The following is a 27,007-nucleotide window of genomic DNA, read 5'->3' as shown; positions in this document are numbered from 1 at the left end:
GCCACATGACCACCTGAGCTTTTATTTGTTTGTTTGTTTATTTATTTTAATCCTCACCCGAGGACATGTTTTACTGATTTTTAGAGAGAGAGAGAGAGAGAGAGAGAGAGAGAAACTTGGATGTGAGGGAGAAACATCTATCAGTTGCTTCTTGTAAGTGCACTGACTGGGGATAGAGTTGGCAACCTAAGTATATGTGACCTAACTGGGAATTGAACCTGCAGCCTTTTGGTGTACTAGAGGCTCCAGTCAACTGAGCCACCAGCCTGGGCCACACGAGCTTTCTTTTTAATATGCATTCACCCGATGCTACGTCTCATGCAAGTACCAGGGGTACAGAGCTGAGACGTGGTCCCCGCTTCACAAAGGCCAGACCCCACAGTGATGGTCATTCCAGCACAATCCAGAGGCTAATTACTTCCTACTCTATGTCTGAGACTTCATTCAGAAAAACAGGTACAGAGGAGGAAGGGGGCAAAGTATAATGTAGTCCAACTTCTTATCCTGCCCATGAGTCCATTTTGTGGTTACATTTTATTTACTTTCTGTTTAAACATTTGCCAGACGGTATCATTATGACTATTTTTTAAGTGAAGAGTAGCAGCAGACCCTGCCATTGTTTAGTGTCGTTGCTCATCCTTCGGGGGCTGTGACTGAGTAGTGCGGGCGTGTGTCTTCACTTCTGGTTTCCAGCAGGCGCAGGATCTGCCAGCCGCCTGCAATCACGCGGAAAGGTGCTGATGCGTTATTTCCAGCCAGGCTCGAAAGCAGAAGTCCAGCCTGTGTTCTGACACTCGGGAACCTGGGCTCTGTCTCCCCGTGAACCTCGGGGCAGCTGTCCTCGTCTCTGAGACCCCGCAGCACTCACCTCCACCCTGTGTGGAAGCCAATGATGGGTGAGCTGTCTGGTCAGAGGGTCTGAAGCCAGAGTGACCCAAGCCTGAACCCCAGAATCATCCAGCATCACCAAATGCAGTGCATGCCTTCAGTTTATGGTGTGTGGGAAAGATTATCCACTTTCCTTGCTTCTCGAGTGGAAAAAGGGGGTCAGGTTTTTTAGGATCTGTTTGCAATCTGGATGGCAGGAGAGGACTGTGAGTGATGACCAGGGAGAGGAAGTAACAACAGCAAAAACAAGGACAGGAGATGGTACATACGACTCATGTTCCAGGCATGTTCCCAAGGGCTTTTCCTTGAAATAGCAGCTTAATCCTCATAACAAGTCCCTGTGAGGTAGCTACTTTTCTTATCTCCCCTTTGAAGAGGAGGAAGCTGAGGCACAGAAAGGTTAAGTAGTTTGCCCGAGCTCACACAGCTAGCACATGGCAGAGTCAAGGCGTGAACTCACATTGGCTGAGTCCAGGCTTTAATCCCTTCGTTATGTTGAATATGGGAGTTATCTGTGAGGACTGGACAGCTGTCTCACAGAGGTGAGACAAAGCAGGGAGAGCAGGTATTTGACACATTGGCATGGTCCTGCATTCAACAGCCAGTCTCATGTAAGGGGAATTTACCACCTTATGACTCCTTGGGAGGCAGAGACTCCATCCCAACACAGAAGCCAGCAAGGTCACAGCTGCCAGTCCCCGTGTCCCTGTAGCACTGGCAGGCACGTGACCTAGTCTTCACCAATCAGATACAACAACCCTAGACTTGGAATCAGTTGTCACTTCTCTTGTGTTCCCTGTGTCCCCAACTTACAGTCTTGCCAAGTGGCAGAAGTGACATGCCCACAGCCCAGGTGTTGGTGCCGGCACCGGCCCCAGGCTCCAGGGTCTGTGGTGGCAGGGGAAGCAAGTCGGTGTCCCATGGCAGTGCAGTGACAGGCCCTGAAGGCTGTGGCTGCAGCACCGGTCTGAGAGTAGGGTGCTGCCTCCCACCTCACACCCCTGTTTACTGAACATTGTTCTCCAATTTTCCTGAAGACCTTTTCAGTAAATTCCCCTCTCTGCCGAAATCTTCCAGATCCAATTTCCTGTTACTTGCAACAACCCTGCTTGCTACAGCTCAGATTAAAAGTGAGCCCCAAGCTGTATCCGATTCCTCCGTTACCTCTCCAGTGTGCCAGGAGGGTCTAAACTCCCCACCTGCGATGCTGCCCCTCCCAGTGACTTTGCAGGTTTCATGACCACCTTGCTTTGGCCATGCAGACCCTTGTTTGTCCACCACTGAGAACACCAGGATCCCTTCTGGGCGGTGCACCCGTCCGTCGCACAGACACTTCCCCATGGGCCCCAGGGAGGAACAGCATCCAGAGCTTTGCTCCCCGTCTGTTGCAACTGCAGATCGAAGTTGCAAGTGGGGCGGGCCGGGGTCCACCTCTGCATCCTTGGCCATCCTTTTCTGAAAGCTCGAGCCCGTGGTGGACATGGTCAGTGACTGAGCCACTGCAGCTCGGCCACCGGGTGCTGATGCGAGCTGTCAGGGGTTTATTCATGGGCGGGCCCACGTAATGGAAACAGTTCACCTGCCCTGCTGACTCCCTCTCCCCCATTGATGCTCCAGGGATCCGCTCCCAGCCTGCCGCTGCGACCTCCTTTCTTTGGAGGTTCTAATACACGCTGAAATGGATATTAGCTGTAATTACTTATTCCACATGATTCTGTGGGCTGCTCTTTGTACCGGAGTTGAGAACCTTCATTGTCCACAATGCTTAAATTACTGAACAGTGTGCCATCCATTCTGAATTAGGGCTCATTAATGAGCGGGTGGTTCTAGAAACTCCCTATTTATTATTCAGAGGCCAAGGATAATCCAGGCAGCTGCGTTGCAATACTACTCATGTGACTTTTTATCTGTCATAGAAAGAAAGGGGGGCACCCACATTTATTAACTTTTTCTGTGACGAAAGGTGTGATGAACACAAAAATAATCATTTAGTTCCTAGTTTACAGATGACACCTTGGTTCTGAAAAAAAATATGTATGATTGAGAGGGAGGTGTCTCGCTTTTTATTTGTTTCCAGTGAGCTTGACATTTCAAACCCATTTCCATTTCTCATAATCCTATTGCAGAAAACCCCTTTCTTTTCCTTGCTCTCACGGACTTCTCTTTTGTTCCCTTTGTCCCCAATTTACAGACTTGGAAAGGCTAGTCCTGAGAGTAAGATAAAACTTATAATAATAATAATAATAACGCAAAATGAAAAGGAACAGTAAAACAAGCCAAATGGTCACATACCAGAGAAGTCGGAATTAGATATATTTTTTTAAAGATGACTTTGGAATGGGAAGATTAAAAATCAAAAGGAGTCAACACTTCCTTTCTACATGCTATTACATGGTATTATATAGTGATATTGCACGGTAATACGATACAGTATCGCCCAGTGTCCAAGCGGCGTAACTGTGGATCATTAGTCGTGTGACAGTATCAGCATTTCTCATTGGAGGGAGTGCCTGCCCGGAGCGGGGAGGGAGCGATGCTTCCCAGGCTGACATTAATGTCTCTGCAAGGACATTCTGCCAGGGTGCGGCAGGTCACAACCAAATGGATTGCTCCCCAGTGGGCTGGACTCCAGTCACATTGTCAGGTAAACACAGAAATATTCTGTCTTCGCCTGCCAAGCCTTGTCAAGTATCTGTATTTGTTATTGCATCTTGTGTCCCACAAGATTCCCACCCATATTTCTTTATAGAGGAAATGTAAACCATATGCTTGTGCCTTATTTCCACAGAATGTATCCAAACGCTGTTTGAGGCCAGATATATTCTTTTGCAATGAGTCTTTGGAGTGGAGTGTATCAGTCCCCTTAGAATCTCTCTCTTTTTCCACATTTTGTCATGGCTCAAGTGGATTTGACTTTCTGGTATAAATACAGGGGCCTTTGTTGGGGCCTGAGTGTGAAAAATTGTCTTAACTTGTTTTGTGTTTCCGTTTTTAAAGAAACATTGGCTTGTGGCAGCAGACAAATAACAGGAGGGCTTAATAATAATCAATTACAACACTTTCTATGGGTGTGCCTCAGAATCCTTCTCAACACAGTTCAGTCAGTGGGAATCAATGGGCATCGTTATTTGCTGCATCAATGAGAGACAGGTTTTTAAAGGCATTGGTAGGCAGTGGGTGGGGCCAGCACCCTTGGGGACAGCACACTTCCCCAGGCAGTAGAAGTCCTCAGAAGTGAAAGTGCAGACAGCCCCCAAAGAAACATACAAGTCAGAATCCAGCCCGGCAGGGAGCTTCTTGAAGATTCCAGCCTGGGTAATGTCGAGAGACCTGCGCTTCCCAAATTGCAGGCAGTGCCTTTAACTTCCCGCTGTAATCCCACGCCAGGATCTGAAGCTATCTTAAGCCCGCTATTTATCCGCCTGGCGAGGCACAACACTTACTTATTAAAAACATATCTATCATGGTTAATGACTTGATTTTTTTCCCTTTAATACAGTACAATGACAGGTGTAAAGGGAAGATGGGAGTCAGATGCTTCTGCAATATGCTTCCTGCTTTAAGATGTCTAGAACATCAGCCTTCCTCCATGGTGCTGGCAGTGGGGACACCTCCCACCCCCTCGTTCTCTACACACACACACACGCACGCACACACAGATTACACGCTTGTGTTGGACGGAAAATCATACCATTTGCAGTTTCAGATAAAAGCATGTTCGAGTGCATATGGGAAGTACCATTAGGAGCAACTCCGGAGTGCCGAGTAAAATGGGTCATTACGCTTTTGTTTGTTGGAGAGTGTCTCCCATCTGACAGTGCCGAATGGTACCACTTTCAGCAGCTTATGTTCCCGGTTACATTAAACAGACAAACAGATTGACTGTTTTGCATTTCTCATTTGACAACAGCTTGTCTTCATTTGCCGCACACGGGGGGCAGCGCTGAAAGCTCAGTGTACGGCTGTAACCAAGGTCCTGGTTTTGAATAACAGCAGATGCCAGCGCTGAACTTCAAAATCAATCAATTCTTTTTCCTGAGTATGGATAAAAGGTCTAGTGGAATGCCTGAAGGGGGATGTCTGCTCTTTACAGCTGAAAACATAGAAGCCGTGTTCACTACCAAACTTTCCGTAGGAAATAACAAATGTGAGTAACGTTACGGAGGGAGGTGTTTGGAAAAAGTGTTCTCATTGAAGGTGGGCCCACCGTAGCGCTGCCTGAGACCAGGCAGCTTGAGATCAGGACACTCGATTTGATTAAGGCGATGACCGTATCAATTGATCTCATTCTGGCACAAGGTCTTAATACGCAGTGACAGAAAAGAGAGTCATTCCCACACTGACCACTTTTCTCAGGAGCCTGTGGTCGGTGGGTTAATTAAAACCTTTCTCCAAGAGGGAGACAGTCTTGAGGGGCCATTTCTCACTAGAAATTAGAACTCTAACAGCTTGATTTAAAGTCAACCACAACACATCCTAGTGTCTTTGGGTCTCTAACTCATTGTCCCAGCTGCCAGGACTCCTCCAGAATGGAGTTTTGAGTCATATGAAGTGCTGGTCCCCCCACCGCTTGACGCTAGACTCAGAGGCTGGGCACCACCACTGTGGCATTCGGGGGCAGAAGGGCATGCCCAGCTGGCTTGGGAGGGACTCAGGGGTGAGGGGGCCCTGTGGCTGAAGCCAGGCCATCTTCTATGTTTTCCGAGGCAACGCTGTTCTGTGAGAGGCAGGAAAGGCTATTGGTTAGAAGTGCTGCACTTTGGCATAGGGCAAAGCACAGCTCGGTCCTCCTCTTTGTCCCTAAAAGGCTGTGAGACCTCACGGAAGTAACCTACTTCTCTAAGTCAGTTTCCTCACCCACAACAGAGGACAGCAGTATAGTTGCCACATCACAGGATTATTATGGGGCCTAAATAAGCTCAAGTGTGGAAAGCCCATAGCCGTGTACCTGCAACACATAATGGCTAATATATGTGTGCATAAAATTTATATGCATTTTATTATATGTTACATGTGCATATACATCATATAATCTATAGAATAAAATGTATGTGTGGATACACACAGATATATGATAAAATGTATAGACATCTTATATATAAATGTATAAAGTTGGAATATGTGCATAATAACTATGTAAACAGATATAAAACTCCCAACCCAACAGCCAGGAAGAGCGAAAGCCCCTCTGACCCTCCTCCAGCTTTGCCCTATACTGGTTCCTTCCTTCAAATGGGGTGAAAATGTACCTCCTTAAATTTCCTAACAATAGTGCTGATTTCATGCCACGGAGGGTTACCTGTGGTCCTCAAAACCAGCCTGCTGCAAAAGCCTGCATCCCCATTCCCCAGGGGAGGAGAGGAAGACCAGGAAGGGAGCAGTCACTCCCCAAGCCTGGTCGGTCAGTGGGCCAGTGGGCATTGAAACCCAGGTGCCTTCCCTTTCTTTATCTTCCCCAGGAGTGTGAATGGTCCCCAGAGACGGGGAAAACAGGTTCCTATCCAATCAGATACCTGCAGAGAAAGGAAGGTGGGGAAGGCGGGCCTCCCCTTTGTCAAGCCTCAGCTTTTTTGTTTCTTAGGGGACCTACTTTGGGACTGAGTGCCTCCCTGCCTCCTCTCCCCTCTTCTCTACTCTCTCCCCCCACACCTCTGCTTTCCTTTCTTCCCCTCCATGTGCTGATCAAAAACACAGCCAAATACAAGCATTTTGATTCTATCAAAGCTTGCAATAGACCCTTTAGTTTATTTTTTAACATAAGCTTTTAATGAAGTCTAATTCAACAGACTTCTGAATAATCACTTAGAAAAACAAACAGAAATTATTAAATCATTGTGCATATTCCCTCCCTTCTAAAAAAATTGGAAAAAAAATTGAGGTTTCATTTTGTTTCTAATCATTTTTAGAAACTTGCAGAAAGTGTGAGGTAATCTAACATACAAGTAGTCAAGAGTTAATAAATGCTGGCTGTTTTAAAAGTTTTAGTCCATTCATCTATCTGGCTCAGGAACAATCATTAGTCATTGTGCCTGATACAACATAATACAAATAATAACCAGCGTTTGCTGATATTCAAGCCTTCCACTATCAAACATTATGTAGAGTATATTTCTTGCCACACTCCGTCCGTGGTGGGTCCTGGGAAGGAGCAACAGGATGGATTACAAGGCTGCCGTGTTCCCTGCCCTGGGCAATCGCTGATGGTCACACAGATGTCCTCCCTGAGCCAGGTGGATGATGGGACAGAGAACTCTGTTTCTCAAGGTCTACAATTTTGAGGGTGAAAGATATGACCGGGGCCAGAGTGGTTTAGCATAAAACAAAAGGATAAAGCTTTTTTAAAAAGTCTACTCAGCATCAACAGAGAGAAAATAAGGAAGCAAGCAACTTTGGCCATGTGATGTGAGTGCTCTGGCATCCACTCAGCCCTGAAGCAAGAAGTATTGCATAAGAAAGGTCAAGGTCAAGGCACCTATGGGATGCAGGACACCTGGTCTGCTGGTGGGTCCTCCCAGGACCCTCCTTTGATAGCTGAAATGTTCAGGGCATCAGAACTTGGGGGCTGAAGGAAGACTCACCCACTGGGAGATAATTGTCCTAAAACAAAATCTAAAAAACAGTTAATTGCTATATTTCCCTCTCTTCCCTGAGTGAGCCCTCCCCGCCGCCCCCACTTGCCTCTGCTCTTTGTTCCCCAGGCCTGGCATTTAGGACCTTTTGTTGTCTTAATAGAGACCAAAACCTGCTTAGGGCCTGGAGTTCGCTGTTTTAATTCAACAGTGCAGGGTTTTTTCTTTTTCTTTGTTTGTTTTTCTATTCCGTTTTCTTTGCTAAGCCAGGCGAACAATGCATTTGCAGAGCAGAAGCTGTGTGCTGGGAGCTCCCTGAACAAAACTCTCATTAATGGGAGGTGGGATTTCCTGGTCACAGCTTTTAGCCAAAGGGCAAAGGTCGCCCATTAACCAGCATCCAGTCTAAACAGGACTGTGTAAAAAGACAAGGAGGGGAGGGCGAAAAGGGAGAAAAAGTCAAATATTTGCTCCTAATTCTCAAGTTAGGTTCTCCGGGAAGGCAATCAGAGGAGTGCGCAGTGAGTGGTAAACGCAGCCCTCCGGCAGTGAACCCTGCAGCACATTTGCTGGGCAGAGGGGCTGCTGTGGCTGAGCCAGGCACCCATCAGCACCCCTGTAGAGCACCAAGGGTGTCCTGGGAAGGACCACTGCTCTGGGAGCTAGAGCTGGTGGGCAGGGGCTTCAGGGGCTCAGCCTGCCACATGGTAGCTTCCCACCCACCTGACTGGACGCCTGGCCCTGGCGGCCTCTCTGATGTCCAGACAGTTTAGTTGTCCCCCTGCACAGACCCCTCCTGGCTGTCTAGGCCTCACCCTTCCCTGTCTGCACCAGAGTTCAGCCCCTGCCCCGCCTTTCCCAGCCGTGGTGGTGGGGGCAGTGGCACGTCCAGCTCCATGCAAGCTCAGGGCCTGGGTACTGCTCTCCCCCATAAGAAAGCTCTCCCTGGGTCTTTGCATGCTGGCAACTTCCGGGGGCAGCCCCATTTGTCCCTCCACTGAAGTGAGGGCTGGTTTTTCGAACCCTTTGGGCCAAGGCCAGGAATTAAGAGTCCTCCGACCCTCCCCAATGGGAGACACTTTCAAAGGCAAGATTTAATTCTTGTAATCCTCAGGTTTTCTAGGGGGTTTGCAGCGTCTACATCCCAGAATGAAACAAAACGCCCATGGGAGGAAGTGCTAGACCACCGAGGCAGGGTTACCTCTGTAAAGCTTACAGCAGAGAGTAGTGGAGCAGACTGGCCTGTCCCCAGAACAGAGGGGAAGGGGTGGGCCCAGAACTGCTGCTCCTGCCATCAAAATTACCAAACAGATAAGCCACTTGGTCTTCTCTGGGGACAAAAGGCTGCATGGGCAGAGAGGCTGGAATGTTCTGCAAACACAGTGGTTCTCAACCTCAGCCTGGACCGACTTCCTCAGAGAGAAAGGGGCATCCAGCTCCCAGGTTAAGACTCTGTTCTCATGGCCTTGAATATTCTTAATAATTGGGAACAAAGGACCCTAGGTTTTCATTATACACCAGAGCCTGCAAATTATACAGCAAGTCATGACCTCAGCTGCACGTTACAATCACCTGTGAGGCTTTTCAGTGGATGGACCCTATTCAGGAGGCTTGTTTGGATTGAATCGTGTAAGACTGCCTGTGTGCAGGTGAGGTACAGACCCACCACTCTAGAACAGAAACCAGCGCATAAAGGATGCCAGAGGGTGTGTGTGTGTGGGAGGGGTGTGCTCCCCCCAGCACTCCTTCAAATACAGAAAGCCAAAGACCACAGCTCAGTTTTCTATAGAGCTCGATCTGTACCTGCGTGATAGCACTGAGCCCACTTCATGGCGATGATAACATGAATGACGATAATGATATTTAGTGGCTGCTCACTATCAGCCGGGCGCTCTTCCAAGTGCTTTTATGCATCATCATATTGGAGTCTCAAACTCTGGAAGGCGGGTCCCATTACTGTCCCCATTTACAGACGGGAAGCACTTCAACAGTTTGCACTGCTATCCAGGGTGGTCGACTTGGGGCTCTTTCTCCTGTTTACAGTCTGACTTTCTTACAAAATTGTGATACCTTCCAAGGCGTGGGCAGTGCCTGTTCATCTGTGCTTTCCCAATGTCATGCCAGGCACACAGTAGGTTTGTAGCAATCAGTTCTGCCACAAAAGACCATGCCATGGTTTTGTTATTTTCTTTGGACAGGAAACTATATTGCTTTCAATACTAGAATTGCCAAGAAAGACCTCTCAAATGTATTATTTTGTGTTGTCTTATTTGGGTCCCTTTTCCTAGCCCATATCATGGTGGCCTTGAGTTACCATGGAGCAGGAACTTATGCCACAAACACTAAAATGATGCCAACCTCATCCCCACAAATACTATCCTGGAAAGTGACTGGTTGGGATAAAGAAGTGGTGGTTAAAAGCAGACTCAGCCAGAAACAGGACATCCACGTGGCAGCATAGACAACGCCAAGGCCTCAGACAGGGAGACCTGAGTGAATCTGTTCTGCAAAGGCCTTTTGCTTTTCCCCCAAAGCAGTCTGTGCCCACACAGAGGAGCATGCATTCAGCAGGGCATGGAAAGCAGACGAATTACAAACTCAGAAAAATGCTGAAGGGCAAACTGAAGCATCGCAGTAGCCTTAAACTTGAGGGGGAAACAACACGTAGGACTGGAGAGAAAGTGGATGGCATATTTCCCATGAATCTCAGCGCTTGCTGGGCAGGACAATTCCTGTGTCCCAGTTTCTGCTTCCCTTGACCCTGGGTCAGATGAGGAACCAGATCACGTCCTTAATATAGTCGACTTGAAGACTGGGAGGGAATTTTAAAAAAAATTAAATCATGAGTCTTTGAAGCATGGAGTCAATATGCTGTGACTGATAGCTGCTGAAATCTCTGTTTATGAAGCTGACTTTTAATAAATTAATTTCTTAAATGTGTATATGACTTTTAAGCTTTTACTACCTCCGTAGCCAGTTATCTTTCTGATTACATTTACAGTCAACTATTTATTAGGTGCTTACTTTGTGTGTAATAACTCATTTAATCCCATGGTCATGCCAGGAGGAAGGTTTTACTATTGTCCCATTTTACAGATGAGGCAAAGAAGAATCAAGTGTAACAATGCTGGAATTGGCTCTAGACCTTCCTTTACTGGTTCAAAGCCATCATCAGCCCTCTTGGAGAGCTTTCTCCATGATGAGGGAGGGGCTGAATGAAAGGAAGGGCAGGGGTGGTCCCCAATAGTCTCTACACAGCCCGTGGGAGGAGCTGTACTGGCTTTAGAAAAACCACTGACCAGCGATTGCAGCAGCACAACACAGACATTGCTGGCTAATGTCCTAAAGACCTTAAAGGCAACTTCAAATGCTCATCTGTGCAATGGAGACGCCGGTAGCCTCCACCTCTGGGTTCCACTGGGAAGATTAAAAGAAAAAAAAAAATAAAGGTCCAGCTTATGCTTCAGCTGATTTTTTAATTGGATTGAGGCTGTGTTACTATAGTTTAGATGTGTTTAGGTCTTTACTAGGTCAGTGTTGCTCAGTACTGGCTAGGGAGTTGGCCCCGTGGGACAAACGTACTTTGGGGCCAGGTAAACAGGCCTTGGACTCCTCCTTTGGCACTATCTAGTATGATAGGGAGTGAGTTCCGTAAGCTCTCCGAGTGAGACTAATTTCCTCTGTCAACCATGAAGAATGTTTACCTAAAAGCACTGAGGCGAGGACCAAATAGGACACCACTCCTTGATAATACCGCACCTACCTAAGTATTTCCTAGAGATCACAGTCGGGTAGTGATCGACTCTTACTCAGAGCTTCTTCAGATTCTATCAGTGCACTGCACTCTGGAGCACCTGGGCCACGCCTCCGGCTTTTTCACACGGAGAAAGTGGCTGGCCCTGGGTAGCAAATGCTGCCTCTTGATCGAATTTAGTAAAGAGCTTTTCCAACTGTAAAGGAATAACAAGCAAGCTCCATTGATAAAAAAGAAACAGCCTTTTAGACAGTTCATCTCTAAAGACAGTGATTGTGGCAGTTCCCCAATTCTATTCTTTTCCTAAGGAACAAGGACAAGTATACAAGAGTTTAAGGGGCGGGATGTCAGGAGCAGTTCATGCAATGATTACACAACTAGGAGCTCTTGCCATCAAAGAATGACCCTGACATTATCTCCAGAGGAGCTGAAATGTTGCTTTGTCCCTGAATTCAAGTCCCTTCAGAATTGCCCAAGCACATTCCAGTAGAAGGTTCTATAGATCCCCAGGCAGATTGTGATGGCATCTCAATTACCCCGGGGGACACTACCTCTTGCACCATCGCCATATCTTCCCTTATTACAGAAAATCTGTGTGGGGAATCTCTCCACTGGGCCCCATCCAGGCAATGACCTACCAGCTGTGGAGGGCATGGCAGTGAAATTGTCTGATCCCAGGCTCAGATAGACAAAGCCTGCCTCTCCTCTAGCCCTTCTCTGCAGAGATAATAGAATCTGGTGTGGTTCTTGCGTCCAACAACGGGGTGCTCTGGTAAGTTGTCCTTTCTTTCCCAGAAATATGCAACTTGGACTACGTGAATACCAAGACTAGCCCAAGGGCAGGAGGAAAGGGTGGTCATCTGCAGCCTGGTAGCCGGGAGCAGCAGGCCAAGGTGCAAAGGGCATAGGTCATGGAATCAGATCTCATGAGCTACTTTCTAGCTTTGTAACATTGGTAAGTCCTATATGGTTCATTTGATAGCGATTGTCGCATATACCTTCAATTTTCTCACAAGGAAAAGATAGGATATTACATATGATATGGAAGTGTAGTTAATGTATAGAAACTATGTGTAACACAGCAGGTAATTTTTAAAAACCAGTCTTGTGGGGGAAGAAGAAACTATCCTTATGGTTCCTTCAGCTGGTCTAATAATCAAACAGACATGAGACAGATTAGCAAGAAAAAAATGACCAAATTCAATGAACGCATATGTATTGTGGGAAATTACAAGTTACAGAAACTCAAGCAGCACTTGGAGAGGCAGAGGAACAAACTTATTCACACATGCGGGCTCCAAAGATCTGAGCCCCTAGCAGCACATCTCACGGGCTTTTATGGCCTTTCGCCAGCACAAGTGGAAGTCAATGCTCATTGGCAGATCGTTCGCAGGCAAACTGCTCAAAAAGTTTGCTGATGCAAATATGCAAGCACAGTTACAGAAACAGAACATGGCGGTTGTTTCTGTATCATTCCCCCCTTTGACGCCTTTACTCGCTCTATAGGCATCACTTACAGCGAATGGGTGATATCCCCTCAGGGCTAAGATTTTGGTGGTTGCTCTTCGGGCAACTGTCTGTTCTATAACTCTTATGAGGGCATTAACCAGGCAAAGTCCAATAGTGGCGAGTAGTAAGATAGTGACGAGGGGTCCTGCTAGCGGTAGGAGCCAGGATGACCACCGTCCTAGGCCCCAATAGCCCCCTTTCTCTAGCTCTCCTCTGGATTCTGTCCCTTAGGTCCTTTCCTTTGGTAGTTACTATACTGGATGGGTTCACACAGTAGCAGCACTCTTCTCCAAGGAAACCACAGCCCCCCACCCCCTTTTCTGCTGTGAGCACATCTAATGCTCGCCTGTTCTGCGAGGCTACTGCTGCTAAGGAGGTGGAGGATGTCTTCCTTGTTCTTGACTTTCTTACCACCCACAGTGAGGAGACCTCTTTCCTTGTATATACAGCCCTGTGGACCTGGACGGTGGCAAAGGCATATCATGAGTCAGTGTAAATGTTTGCCACCTGTCCTTCTGCTAATTGTAATGCTCACACTAGGGCCCACAGTTCTCTCCTTGCAAACCGCGTGGATCTCCTCTCCTCTCCCTAAAATGGTTGCTGCCTTATTTTTAAATCCTTGACCATGGCCTGTGATGCGGTGGGCATCATAACTGGTTCTGACCATTCACAGAACCTTGCGCAGGCCCCGTTTGCTCTTCCCTCACCACTCTTTGGTCAAAACCCCTCCCATCTCCTTGGGGCCTTGGGAGAACCAAATCCATTTGCATAACTAAACCCTGGTTACTAGCCATAGTTATGCACAGGCATCTTAAAAGCTGTTCCCTTCCCTCCAGCCACCAACCCGTAGGCTTTGGGGATTTTTTTTGGTGGGGGGGGGACCCCCACACTTTAACAATTACCTCCTCTCAGACTTAAGACCCTTTATAATCTTATAAAGGACAATGGGTGAAGGTCTTATGCTCTTCTAGCTGCTTCAACCTGGACATGGTCATCGTCCTACCTCCCCTTGGGTCCAGAAATCCCTAATAACAGTGGGGTTGTGGAGGGGAGTGTGGCTTTCCCACATGGGGAAGGACCTTGAAGAGTCCAGGTCACTTGGCTGATCCTGGGCAGCAGCATGCTCAGTTTCCAAGGGCTGGCACTGCTGGACATGCCCTTTCAGTTCCAGTCCCTTGGCAGAGACATGCTCACTTGCCCAGGCTGAAACACTCACCAGCCCTCAACGACCCTCCTGGGTCCCAGGTGGCATCTCCCCAAATGGTTTACAGACGACCTTTCCTAGGTCCTATTGGCCAAAACAAATACAGCAGTACAGTAACTATAAAATCAGACCACAAGCAGTTGAGGTTTCCTCTTCCCAGGTTTAAAAACTTTCACAACCTTTCCATATAGTCACACATTCAGATTTAACCATAATACACTTTCATCCTACTTCTTTTCCATACTGTGAAGGACTGTGCTCAAACTCAGTATTTGGCAGCTTAAAGTTCCCTAGATTTGCAGAGATATCCTGCAGTTTTCTGAAGCTTAGACCTTGCAAACACCCTGTCATGCAGCAATGACCTGAATGTCTAGACATACAGCAGTCCCGCTCTATATCACGGTTCACTTATTGCGGCCTCACTGTATCGCTGAATTAAAAAAAATATTTAATTATTTATCGCGGAGTTTTCGCTATATCGCGGGATCTTGCAGTACTATATATGTATGCTATTAAAAGTTATGTAGGTTTAAGAGTGTAGAATATGTTTAAGAACATAAGTAGTGTTTATAAAAGTGTGGAAAAGGTTAATAAGGGAGTGGGAAAGGTTAATAAGGGACTGGGAAGGGTTTCTAAGGGTGCGGGAAGGGTTTATAAAGCTTTAATATATATATAAATACTAAAATAAATGTAAGGTTCCTACTTCGCGGATTTTCACCTATCGCGGGGGCGTCTAGTACGTAATACCCGCGATAGGTGAGGGAGTGCTGTACACCATTTTGCAAACAGAGCACATCACCTGAAGAGCATGCCTAGCCCACCGTTTTGCCCACTTCTAAGATGGCAGCACCCGCACGTACCACCCACAAGATGGCGGAGGACCCACGTGACTCATCCACCATGGTGGAGCACTCACGTGGCTTGCCCAAAATGGCAGTGCACCCATGCGGGTCAGTGTCCAGTCCACAACCTGCATGCGGGTTCAGTTCAAAGAGCCTTAGGGGTTCCCTCCTTTCCCGAACCTGTTTTCTTACATCATTGTGGCGTTCCTGGTGACCGGCACCTTGAGCGGGGCTGCAGGGCAGTTCCCTGATGCTGGAAAACCCCCACGGCCATGCTCCAGGGGTCAGTTTGCCCCACGTATGCGGGAGCTGGCTACAGGTTCCATTAGTCCCACCTGGGGTCGCCAAAACTGTTGTTACAGGACGAAAGGGGGTTCTTTCTCGTGGTGCCTGGGTGTAAAACCCAACAACTACTGTTGAGGAAAACAGGTCTTTCTTTACAGTATTCCAACCTGGGGAGGGCAGTGTGCACTTCAGCTCAGAGCCCTGTTGTCCCACAGGACCCAGCACTTCCCTTGCTCCCCAAAAAGCTAGAAGCCAAAAACAGGCCCAGAAGTTCCCCATCCCTTATCTGTCAGCTCTCTCCTCCAGGATCTGGGGTGCGATGTCATCAGCCTCCGTATAACAGTCCAGGAAAACATGTACCATGTTGCACTGGATCGCGCATGGTTCTCCCTTTGGCGCCCGGGGTCCGCTGGTTGACTTAGCCTTTCCCTTATTTCGAGCTCAGGCCCATAACCATGAGGGCATTTCCTGGGCTAGCTCCTGCCACTGATCTATGTAGGCGTATTGATCGGGGTGTCCGGGACTCCCCGTAACTACTCAGTGGATGGCGCTGACAATCCGCAGGTCCAGTGTCCTTTCTGAGGGCCACCCAACTCTGAAGGTCGACCACTCGGCCTCACAGAGGGTACCAAGGGTTTCCGGACTCACAGAAACCCCAAAATCTGCCCTAAAATTGCTGAAATTCTTGATCATACATCCTAACACTGTGTGGGTAGACTGCCCCCCTCCCATCTTGTGAACGATGTCGCAGAACAAACAAAGGAAGGGTGCCCCCAGATAAGGAGACCTCTCAGATGCCCGCCTGGCCTCTCCTCTCTCGAGGACTTAGGCTCGTCTTGACTCAGGTCGCCCGTGTAGAATCCGGGTCCGCCGTTAGGTCGTACGACGTAGCTGAGGAACCGCAGGGTAGGGCCCACTCGGACTCCGTAGTCGAGACCGTGGAGCCACAGACTGGAGCACTGGAGGCAAGCCTTCAGCGTCCCACAGTCACACACACACTCGCTCAGAGGTTAAACAGTCCACCCCCACACCCCTTTTGGGGACATAGCCCTACCTGGAGCCCACCTGGGGGCTCGGGAGGTGATCAGTCTCCCCTTCCGTCAGGAGACGGGCCTGTCTCAGGTGGGTCCCCAGGGACTTACCGGTCAACAATTTCACTGGCAGGCGGTTCGGTCCACCTCTCCTCTGAGTCGGGCTCAGACTGCGGACGCGGCCTCCGGGGAGGGCTCGTCTGAGAGAGGTCCCGTCAATCGGACGGGTGGCGCCACCTCGGTCAGTCGGAGATCCCCGTGGGTCGTGGCCGCTGCCCCAAACCAGTGGCGCAAAGGACCAGCGCGGTTGGGTTTCCAGGCCAACGCACCAAACGTGGCGAGAAACTCAAGCGGCACTCGGAGAGGCGGAGGAACAAACTCTGACTCACGCATGCGGGCCCAGAGGAGTAGCCTCCAAAGGTCTGAGCCCCGAGCAGCACACCTCACGGGCTTTTATGGCCTTCCAGCACGAGCGGAAGTCAATGCTCATTGGCAGATCATTCACAGGCAAACTGTGCATTGGTGGATTGTTCGCGGGCAAACTGTTCAAAAAGTTTTCTGATGCAAATGTGCAAGCACAGTTACAGAAACAGAACATGGCAGTTATTTCCCAGCAGTATGGGAACCCCACGTCCATGACAGAGTCAGAGACCCCACATGCAAAAGAGGTGGAGGGACCGAAGGGGACACCTAGGTATGTAGGACATCCTGAGCTAGGGATGAGGCAATGCACTTTGGGGGCTTCAAAGAATCATTACAGGATGGTAAGAACAGATATTTAGTCAACAGAAGTTTGTCCTATAGAGAGGTCAGAGGAAGTTATCTCTAATATCTTTTATTATAGGCAAGGCCCCTAATTCAAGTTAAAGGGAGGGGCGGAAGTTTCTCTTCAGCCTGAAGCTAAAATCTAAAATTGTCTTTAGCTCAAAGCACTCCACTCACCACTGAGGCACATATTGGGGCATCTTGTTCTAAACCCCCCCAATCTAATTTTGTTCTCTTCTCCCTCTTTCTAGGTTTCTAAAAGATAATGCTATTTCTTTCAAGGATGTCTGTGTGTGCAAGGCCCCTGAATCTACACTTTTTATAGATTTGTATTTGGGGTGCCCCTCGTGATTGGGGTCTTCTTGGAATAGCTTAGCATCAGGCCCGGGATACCCAGCAGGTGATACAGCAGTCCCTCTCTATATCACGGTTCACTTAGCGCGGCCTCACTGTATCGCGGGATTTTAAAAAATATTATATTTAATTATTTATCGGGGATGTTTCGCCATATCGTGGGATTGTGCGGTACTGTATACGTATGTTGTTAAAGTTATGTAAGTTTAAGTGTGTAGAATATGTTTAAGAACATAAGTAGTGTTTTTAAAAGTGTGGAAGAGGTTAATAAGGGAGTGGGAAAGATTAATAAGGGACTGGGAACGGTTTATAAGTGTGTGAGAAATATATATAAATACTAAAATAAATGTAAGGTTCCTACTTCGCGGATTTTCACCTATCGCGGGGGGTGTGTGTCTAGAACGTAATATCCGCGATAAGTGAGGGAATACTGTATTAGTTGTACAGACTTGTGAGCTCTTTCTTGCTCTGCCTGTATTGGTTTCCTAGGGCTGCCACACCAAGGTCCACAAACTGGGTGACTTAGAACAACAGAAATGTATCCTCTCACAGTCCTGGGTATTAGAAGTTGGAAATCAAGGTGCCGGCAGGCCCACACTTGCTCTGAAGCCCCCAGGGAAGAATTCTTCCTTTCCTTTTACAGCTTCTGGTGGCTGCCATCAGTTCCTTGTCTTACCCCAGTCTCTGCCTCTGTAGTCACATGGCGTTCTTCCTTGTGCGTCTTCGTCTCTGGGTCTCTCCTTTTATAAGGACACTACTTCTTGAATTTAGGGTTCACTCTAATCCAGTATGACCTCATCTTAAGTAATTATACCTCAAGCCTCTATTTCCAAATAAGGTCACATTCACAGGTACTGAAGATTAGGATTTCAGCATGTATTTGGGAGAACACCTTTAACCAATAACACTACCTGTAGCTTCTGCCTGCAAAATCTTATGCCACTACTTTCTTTTTAAAGGATGAGTATTGTTCTAAGGCTTCACCTCCCTTCATGATGTCCTCTTCTCCCTTCTGTGGCTTAGTATTTCAGCTGTTTGAAAGGGAGACAATGTCATCTGCTTAATAGACCTTGACGCTAAGTTGCACCCTCCCTGGCCAGGCATCACATTCGCAATTCCCTGTGCAACATCAGGGCTGGAGCCACGACTTCTTGCTCCCATGGTATCCCCTACAGCTCACCCAGTGTCTAGCATCTAAATAGGTGCTCAATAAATACTTGTGAATAAACAAATAATGAAGGTCACACACTCATTGGTGACCTTTGCTGATTTAGTTCCTGCATCAGTCAGAATACAGTCAGGAAAACAAAACTCACCCCTAGGTAGGTTCAGAGGAGGAAATGTAATAGGAGGAACTACTTCCCAAGGTGTTAGGAGACCAATAAAGATAAAGGAAAGAAGGAAAAGGTTAGCCTGCCCAGAGATTAGCATATTCGGAAAGCCACAACCACCCAAGGAGGGTCTTGCTTTGGGACCAGAGACCAGAGAAGGGAGCCGTTGGCAGAGAAGGGCTGGACAGTGGAGAGCAGGGTGTACAGTGGGAACTGGAACCAGGGAGGTGATGTGACACCTGAGGGGAAAGGTAGAAATCCTCTCTCCCCTCAGTCTTCTGCTAGCACCTCGCATGGTCCAAACCTGTCAGGCACCATTTGGCCACGGAGGGGCTGGGAATTGTCATTCTCAGTGGTCAGTTCTCTGACAACCAGAGCAAAGGAGGGCAGGGAAGAGATTTTAGAGCGATAAGCAGATGACTGTCCATTTCCTAGGTACAGATTCGTCCATGAACTGCCCCGCCATTTGTGATAGGCCTTATGGATGATGTGGAAAAAGTAGTCTCTGAATAGACCGGTGTAGACTCAAGTATTGCTGATGGGCATTTAACATTTCTTCCCAATGTCCTCAGTTGTCATTGTCCCACTTAGAGATCAGAGTCTTCTCTCCCACCCACTGCCCTCCTCCTCAATTTTGCTTATTCTCTTCCACCTTGAATGTCCTTCCCTCACCTTTACCTAAGTCACTCACCTGCAAGGTCCTCCACCCAGATCCCCAGGCCCCACCCACTGAATCTGGTTTAGGTCCTCCTGGGGCCCATACTGGGAACCTGTATTTTTAACAGAGGTTGCCCTCTCGTGGGTGACCAGCCCTGGTGATTCAAATGCTAATTAAAGTGCAATAATTTGAGAAACACTGAGTTAGTTAGCTCTAGGAGTTGGACAGTATTCTAGATTCCAAAGGAAGGAAGCTATCGTGTGGAACAAATATACCACAGCCCCTGGAAGCGCACCTGTTTGATGCATAACGTCCACAAGACAACTGCTCCCTTTGCCTACTCTCCAGCCCAAATTCTGTGCCAGAAATTTCTTTGTTTTACTCTAGATTAGAGAAATTGCACACGTGACATAGAGCTAAGCAAACACAGGGGCTCAGAGTCAGCTTGTCTGGACTAGAGCTCAGCTCTCCGCAGCTAAACTCTCTACAAAGGCAACCCTACCTCTCAGACTGGCATTACCTTTTTTAACCCAAAGGATCTTCAGAATGAAGAGATTTCTCCATCTCGGGCACTGACTCAATGACCCATGTAACTAGTCCTGGGGAAAGATAATTGGACAACTGAGCCCTCATGATTTAAGGGAAATTAATATGTAAAGATTGCCTGTATCTCTTACCAGATAAGAGCCAGGTCTTGTCTGTCAAGTCTGCCCTCTGTTCTCAGCTGCCTGGGAGATCACACTTTTATCTGATTGGAAGTAGCTTCCCTCCCCATGGGGGTCTCAGGCTTAGGATTTTAAGAGGACTTAGCAACAAGCGTCCAGCCACTCGTTCATCTGTGGTGAGGCAGCTTGCCTAAGGGGGCAAATTTTGGACTCTGAGCACTTAAAGTTCCACCCTGGCTGTTGTTTGCAGGCTGTGACACTTTGGTAGGATGACTTCACTCCTCGAAGCCTCAGTTTCCATATCCCTGAAATGGGTACCAGGTGACCCACTTAGGCGACTTTGCAAAACCTCTATAAAAACCATGTGTCCAAGGGTCAGGCCTCTTCTGATGACCATGTGACAGTCACAGTCATCACACACTGTCTGCACCTTTGTATCAGGCAGAGGTCCCAGAATAGTCTAGAAATGTTGTTCAGTTTAACCAGTTCCTCTGGCATTTCCTTGCAAATTCACACACCTGCTTCTTCCATGTTCTCTCTTATGATGGGGAGCAAAACAGCCACCAAGCTGGGTACCTGGGTGTCATCCTTAAGCTCTCCTCCTTTCTCCTATTTCCTCATCCAGCCATCCTCTGAGGCCTGCCAAGTAGACCTCATAGAGATGCCTCAGGTCTCTTCCCTCTCCGGCATCCCACTGCCAGCGCTCTCGCAGACCACCATTGTCTCAGACCACCTTCTCGGGGCTCTTTCTATGCCCACTGCTCTGCTGCCAGAGTGATCACACCCTGTCATTCTCTGCTTAAAATTCCTCCAGTGTTTCCCCACGATCTTGAGAACAGAGTGAAACTTCTTCAGCCTGGAATACAAGTCCTTCCACAGCCTCTCCTTGCCAAACTACTTAGAAATCTGTCTTCTCTCCCACCTACTGCCCTCCTCCTCAATTTTGCTTATTCTCTTCCACCTGAATGTCTTTCCCTCACCTTTACCTAAGTCACTCACCTGCAAGTTTCCACTATTCAGTCATTATTCTGATTCTCTATTTCTGCATAACGAACTGCTCCTCTCCCAAACTTGATGGCTCAAAACAACTTATTATTATTATTTCTCCAAAGTCTATGGGTCGGAAATTCACCCAGGGTTCAGCAAGGATGTCTTGGCTGTGCTCAGTGAGGTCTGAGGGCAAACTACAATGGCCCCAAGGCCGGGCAGAAGAGCCAGGGTTGAGGCCACTTGCTGGCTGCCTCTCTTCATTTGGGCCTCTGGGTGGCCCCTCAGGCTTCCCCACTGCATAGTGGCCCCAGAATTCTTGATTAAGCTTTCTATGAATCTCCCTCATGCTCTTTCTGCCCCCAAGTGCCCATCTCTCTGCTTCCTTCTAAGAACTGAATAATTACAAATGGTGCCAAATCTCCCCATTACACTGGGAGTGATTTCCTTGAAACAGGATTGAAACTCATTGATCAATTATTTAGCATACAATGGATTCTCAATAAATCAGAGCTATAATTAGGAGTGTTAGTATTATTAAGATGAAAATTGTGTCATATCTTTTTTTCTGCCTAGCACAGAGGAGCTAACCCACAGGAAGTTTTCATAAGGTGACTAGTGAATGAACAGATGAGTGAATAAGTGAGCAGACAGATGCTCTGTACACAGCACTGTTCCGGATATTCCGGAAACTAGGTTAACCCAAGAATTGCATATGATTCTGGCCTGTGTAGATGCCCCAGCTTTAATTACACGTAGGTCGTGGCCGGACTTGGGCTTGGAGGCTTGGGGGCAAACAGTTGGCCTCCTGCCACGGCCCTCACAATAGGCCAAGGTTCTCACTGCCAGCTGTGGATCCTTAAATCTCCAGTGTGGACTCACTTCAGCTGTGTCTGCCCTCCACCCCTGCCCCTCACCCCCCTCATTGGGCAGAGGCTGGTTTGCAGAGTGAGACCCTCTCAAGGCAGCGGGTAAGTGCTTCCTCCAGGCCTGTAGCAGAGCAGCAGCTGGGCTGGGAGCCTGGCAGGTGTCTAACAGCCCATCGCATTTCTGCATAACAGGAAGCGAAAGAGAACACCATATCCAATTGAAATTGCAGCGGAATATGGGCTGCAATGCTTAATTAACCACCCTCAGTCATTTTACAGATTTCTGTTGTTGCTGAAGGAAAAAAATAAAACCGGAAGGCAGAGTAGGTGGAAGGCGACAAAGCCGTTTCTGGGGTGTTTGCTCATGTTCATCTCCACCCCGCGCCCAGTCAGCAGTCTGCTGACATAACACGAAGGGAATGCACACTTCTGGCCTCATTTTTAAATCGGTTTCCAAAGGGTTTTTTGTTTTGTTTTGTTTTGTTTGTTTTTTGTTTTTTTGCTAGAAAGTCAAATCTGTACCATATTCCTAGGAATGGCCCTGTATATATTGGGTGGTGGCGGTGGTATTGAGTTCATTTGTACAGTTGTAGCTGCACAAAGGTGTGTGTGTGTAAATACATAGAAAGTTTTGATGGGGTTTCCGAAGGAGTGTGTGGATATAACTAAGTGATACTAGAATGTGTGTGGGTATTTACATGGATATGAGTTGTTTCGCATGTTTAAGACATGCGGACATGGGTCTGTGGGCTGTCATGAGCAAGGTTACATGTCCATATGAGGGACCAGTGTGTCTGCTTGGACAGACATTTCTCTAATATCCGCAGGGACATAAATGCATTATCGAAGTAGGTAATGTTTATTCAGGGCTTACTCCGTGGCTGGTCTTGCCGAAGGTGCTTTTCAATATGGGTCTTATTAGATCCACCCAATTGCCTTATTTGGTAGAACTGTTCATGTTCCCTCTGCAGAGTTAAGTAGGTGGTAGCTGGTGGAGCCAGGATTTTGGATGCACACTGTCCAGCGTTAAAACCCTAAACTCTCCCAAGTTATCATGGCTAGGCATGGGGACAGAGAAGACACCCATATTAATGCCAGTTTTGTAGGGGGGCAAATTCTGTGAGCATCAGAATGGCCCCTGGAAAGAGCTGCTGCAGAGATTGGAGTACATCGGTGGCTTTCGGAAAGCTCACCTCTGCTTTCCTATCACCTTCATTGAGGACGTCAGAGCCCTGACCTGGAGACAGGTGCCATGGTGTCCTCTGGCTTGCCTGAACTTCAGGTCTGCAGCTTCCTGAAGTATCTTTTCATGATTCCCATCTAGTTTCTCAGTAATGGGTCCCCAACCCTTGTGGTCCATCAAGATCCTCCCACTAAGCTTCTCAAGGACACAGAGTCAACCCAGGGTCCCACTCCCCGTGAGTCTGGGGAGGAGCTGGGAGCTTGCAGTTTTCACAAGCCCCCTCCCCCACGTGACTCTGAGGCAGGTGTCCAAGGACCACGCTTGCACAAAAACTGCTCTCCAAATTTTATAAGCGTGCAGCTTAAAAGCCCTCCTCCCTTGCACCTAAAGAGCTCTCAAGAAGGAAGCCGTGATTCTAAGGTCTGAGGCCACACGTGGCTGAGCAGTGCCCAGAATGGACCTTAAAAAATTGGGGACCGGCATATTTCTCCCAAGTGTAATCTGCAATGACAGGCAGTATTTCTTTAAAAGCAGCTGGGGAGAGGAGCAGATGAATGCCCATGTGAAGCCAAGCATTCCTCAAGGAATTTAAATGGGTCAGGAACTCTTAAAGAATTTAAATGAGCATGAAATAGGTATAGAGGGTTTTCTGGGCCAATATGCAAGCCAAATAGTAAATAACTATTTTCAGCACCGAGTTTGGCTGGCTAATTTGCATATATGTGTGACGCGTTTCTATTTTTACCCCGTAATGCTGCAGTCTATAAAGGGAGCCCTGTGCCTTGGTGGAAATCCAGGCTTGGGCTACTGGCTGGACCTGGAGCTCTGCATTTTAACGAGCCCAGGTGAGAGCTGAGAGATGGGCAGAGAAGAGAGAAGGCACATGTGTGAAGTTTGTTGAGCCTTGTAGTGCCAAGATCTCCCCCGAAGCAAAACACTCGTGCCTGGAAAACGGAAGTTAAAGTGGAACGTTTGACATTGTGTTGTGACGACAGCCTGGCACAGTTTAAAATGACTTTCCAGCCTTTCTTTAAGATCCATTTCGTTCTTAACTTATTGTGATGATTATATCATTGCGATGATGATATTATCGTGATTATTATGACTGTTGTCAAAATGTGGGTAGTTCTGCATACGTCTGCAGAACTAAAAATGCTCCCTGCTTTTTTCCCTGGTGTCCTTTTATTTTCTAGAGAACAGTAATGAGCCAGATTGAAGGTTTTCTGGCAAATCTCTGGATGCCTTAATTTCCGCTCAGCATGCGGTTGCCACTCAGGTATTTTGTAATTACCCCATGGGACCCTCTAATGGTGACTTTGCACAGTGAACTTGGCATTTCTCTTTGGATACTTACACACTAGAAAGCAGTGCAGGCTTTTCACTGTTTCTGGCTGCAAGGATGCAAGAAGGAAGGGGGCACGTTGCGTAAGGAAGGAAGCGTTGCCTGGGTCCTGAGAATGTGGGGGTGGTTTGCCATTCTTGGTTTAGCTTCTGCTCACGGACTCAGAGATGGCTGGAGGGTCCATGAGGCTCTGTTAAATCACCACTTAATGCTGGTACTGTCTAGCTGTCATTTGCCATAAATATCAGGAAATTAACTTCCTTAAAATTACTTGTAGTTGAGAAAGATAGTAAGTGCATATTGGTCCTAAAAGGACCCTCCTTCTACAATCACCGTCTCTGTACCCATTCCCCTCCTTGGAAAATTACTGTTTCGTTTAAACGGACAGTGGGCAAAACTGGAGACCGCCACCGGCTACCAGCACGTGCAAGAAGTAACAGGCTGTTTTGTTTGAGGACAGGGTCGGGCAGCTTGAGGAAACTTCAGCTGTGGCTGCCCAGGTTTCCAAAGGCCCCAGGCAGAGTGGCAGGAGGTTTGGTGGGGCCTGTGTTTGCTTCTCAGACACTTTCATTTTCAGAATATTATTTCCTTTGACAGATCTAACCCTGAGTAATAATGAGGGCTGGGTAGCTGATTGTGGCACACTATAATTTTCAGAAAGGACTTAAGATTTTTGTGACACCGTTTCAAAGATTTGCAAAATGTTCTCTCAAAGGACATTTTTAAACACTTTTATAAAAAAAGAAAAAAAATTTTGTTTCCCTTTCTCTTAGTAATTGGGGGAAAAAATAAAATTAATGACCTAAAGCAGATTATGTAAAGCTTTGGGGCTATAAGTCAAGCTTCTGTGTTTTTGTTTTTTTTTTATAACATACAGAATTATGCTTACACTACTGCAGGATAAGGAGGATTTTTACCAGTTTTGAAGAGCTTGAAAAGATGCTGTAAACTTTTGCTCAAACTGCAGTATCTTTGAAATATACTTATTGTGAATGTGAGGAAGTTTCTTATGACTAATGCAATATGACATGCTTCCCTAGAAAGGTGGTTTCCTTTGCTCATCGCTAGTTGAAAAGACTTCCTAGTCATTATCATACACAGACCCGATCCATCCATCCATCTACCTGTCCTTCTGTCCCTCCATCTACCCATCCACCCATCTATCTAATTGTCCATCCATCCATCCTCCACCCCTCCATCCTTTCATTTACTCATTCACAATGCCTATCACTATGCTGATTACCAGAGATAGAGAGACAGCTCATAACATTCTGTATTTCCTGCTTTAAGGAACTCAGGATCTGGTAAAATAGACCCTTGGCATGTGCAAATTTAGCATCTGTGGTTTTGAATATTTGTGAGCAACCCAAAGCTTTGTCATTTTTGCTCCTGCGTGGATATGAATGGATTTAAATGGTGCCTTCCCTGAAACAAATGAGCAAGAGGGACTCTTTGAATTCGTGAGTGAGCATCGCTGACAGCCCAGCTCCATGCGGAGATCAATTCTGTGGTTTTGCACCCAAAAGTATTCTCATCAGAGGATAGAACACTGTTCTAGGGCATACAGTAAACTCCCGGAGAAAACCATCTGCCAGTGCTGTTTGTGGAACTAAAGAGGAAGTAAAGAGATCTACTTAAAGTTTTGATGGGAAAGATTATATGGAAAACTGATCTTGAGTAATTTGAGAACCTGCACATGAGCTCCCCACTAATTCCAAAGACTGAAGGGAGTGATTTCACTCTGTTACCACAGCCTTTGGGAGACTCGTGACTTTGGAGTCAATTATAAATCCAGTATGTGGTTCCTAGGACTTAAACTTGCAGGACTTCTCTTAGCTCAAATGGCTCCCACTTTCTGGTGTTCCCATTAATATTTTGCTCTTGGGGAAATTGGGTCGGGTGAGGCGCAGTAGTCCAAGTAGCTGATGCCACATCAATGGTTGGTACAACCATTTCTAGGATTTCAAATTTAAAAAAGAAATTAATCCCCCAAGCCTCCTATGAATTTGAGTGACTTCTTCCAGGCATGGGCCATGATACCACCCTGAGTTTCCTACCCACTTAGGGTCACATAAATGACCACAGTGGTGTCCTAGGTTTTGGCACAGACTTTCTCCTTCTTAACTGGCAGTGTTTTTGCCTCAGAGCAAGAGTTGTCACCCTTTACTGCTGGAGTATCTGTATTCCAGTATTCCAAGAGATAATGGTCTGCCATCGTTTTTCCCACCATAAGGCACCAGATGCCAGGACCGTGGTTGACTTGTTCCATAACTAAGTGCCCGGGTGTGGGATTGCAGATTAGCATCCTCAGTGTGGTCCTTGCTGTTCACAGAAAGAAATGCAAGGTTCTATAATTAATACATTAGGAAAGGGTTTGTGCCTTGGCAGTAAAGAATTGTAATGGATTTCCCTAAAAAAAAAAAAAAAATTCTTCTAAGAATGAACTCCTCACAATGGGCTTAAGATGGGATTTGAGACAAACAACTGGTTTACAAAAACTCTTTTTAAGAAAGGTAACTGCATAAAGCAAGGGTCATCTTAAAGATTCAGTATTAAGTGCCCTGTGGTTCTCTCTTATATTGCTTATAACCTCTGATCTCTTTTATTAAACCATAGGTTGTATTTTTTTAACTCTCTTCAAGGGCTTCCTTTCGCCCCCCTCCGTTTCTCACTATCCTTCTTCACTTTAGCATTAGCTGCAACATTGACCCAGCACCCTCGCTTGTGACACCCTATCTCCTGTCTCTGTTCCTTTCAAGCACTCAGCTGTT

This window comes from Furipterus horrens, unplaced genomic scaffold (genome assembly GCF_987537825.1).
Source record: "Furipterus horrens unplaced genomic scaffold, mFurHor1.1.pri manual_scaffold_13, whole genome shotgun sequence".
In the NCBI taxonomy this organism is placed as follows: domain Eukaryota; kingdom Metazoa; phylum Chordata; class Mammalia; order Chiroptera; family Furipteridae; genus Furipterus; species Furipterus horrens.
Note: the sequence above shows the minus strand (reverse complement) of the source record.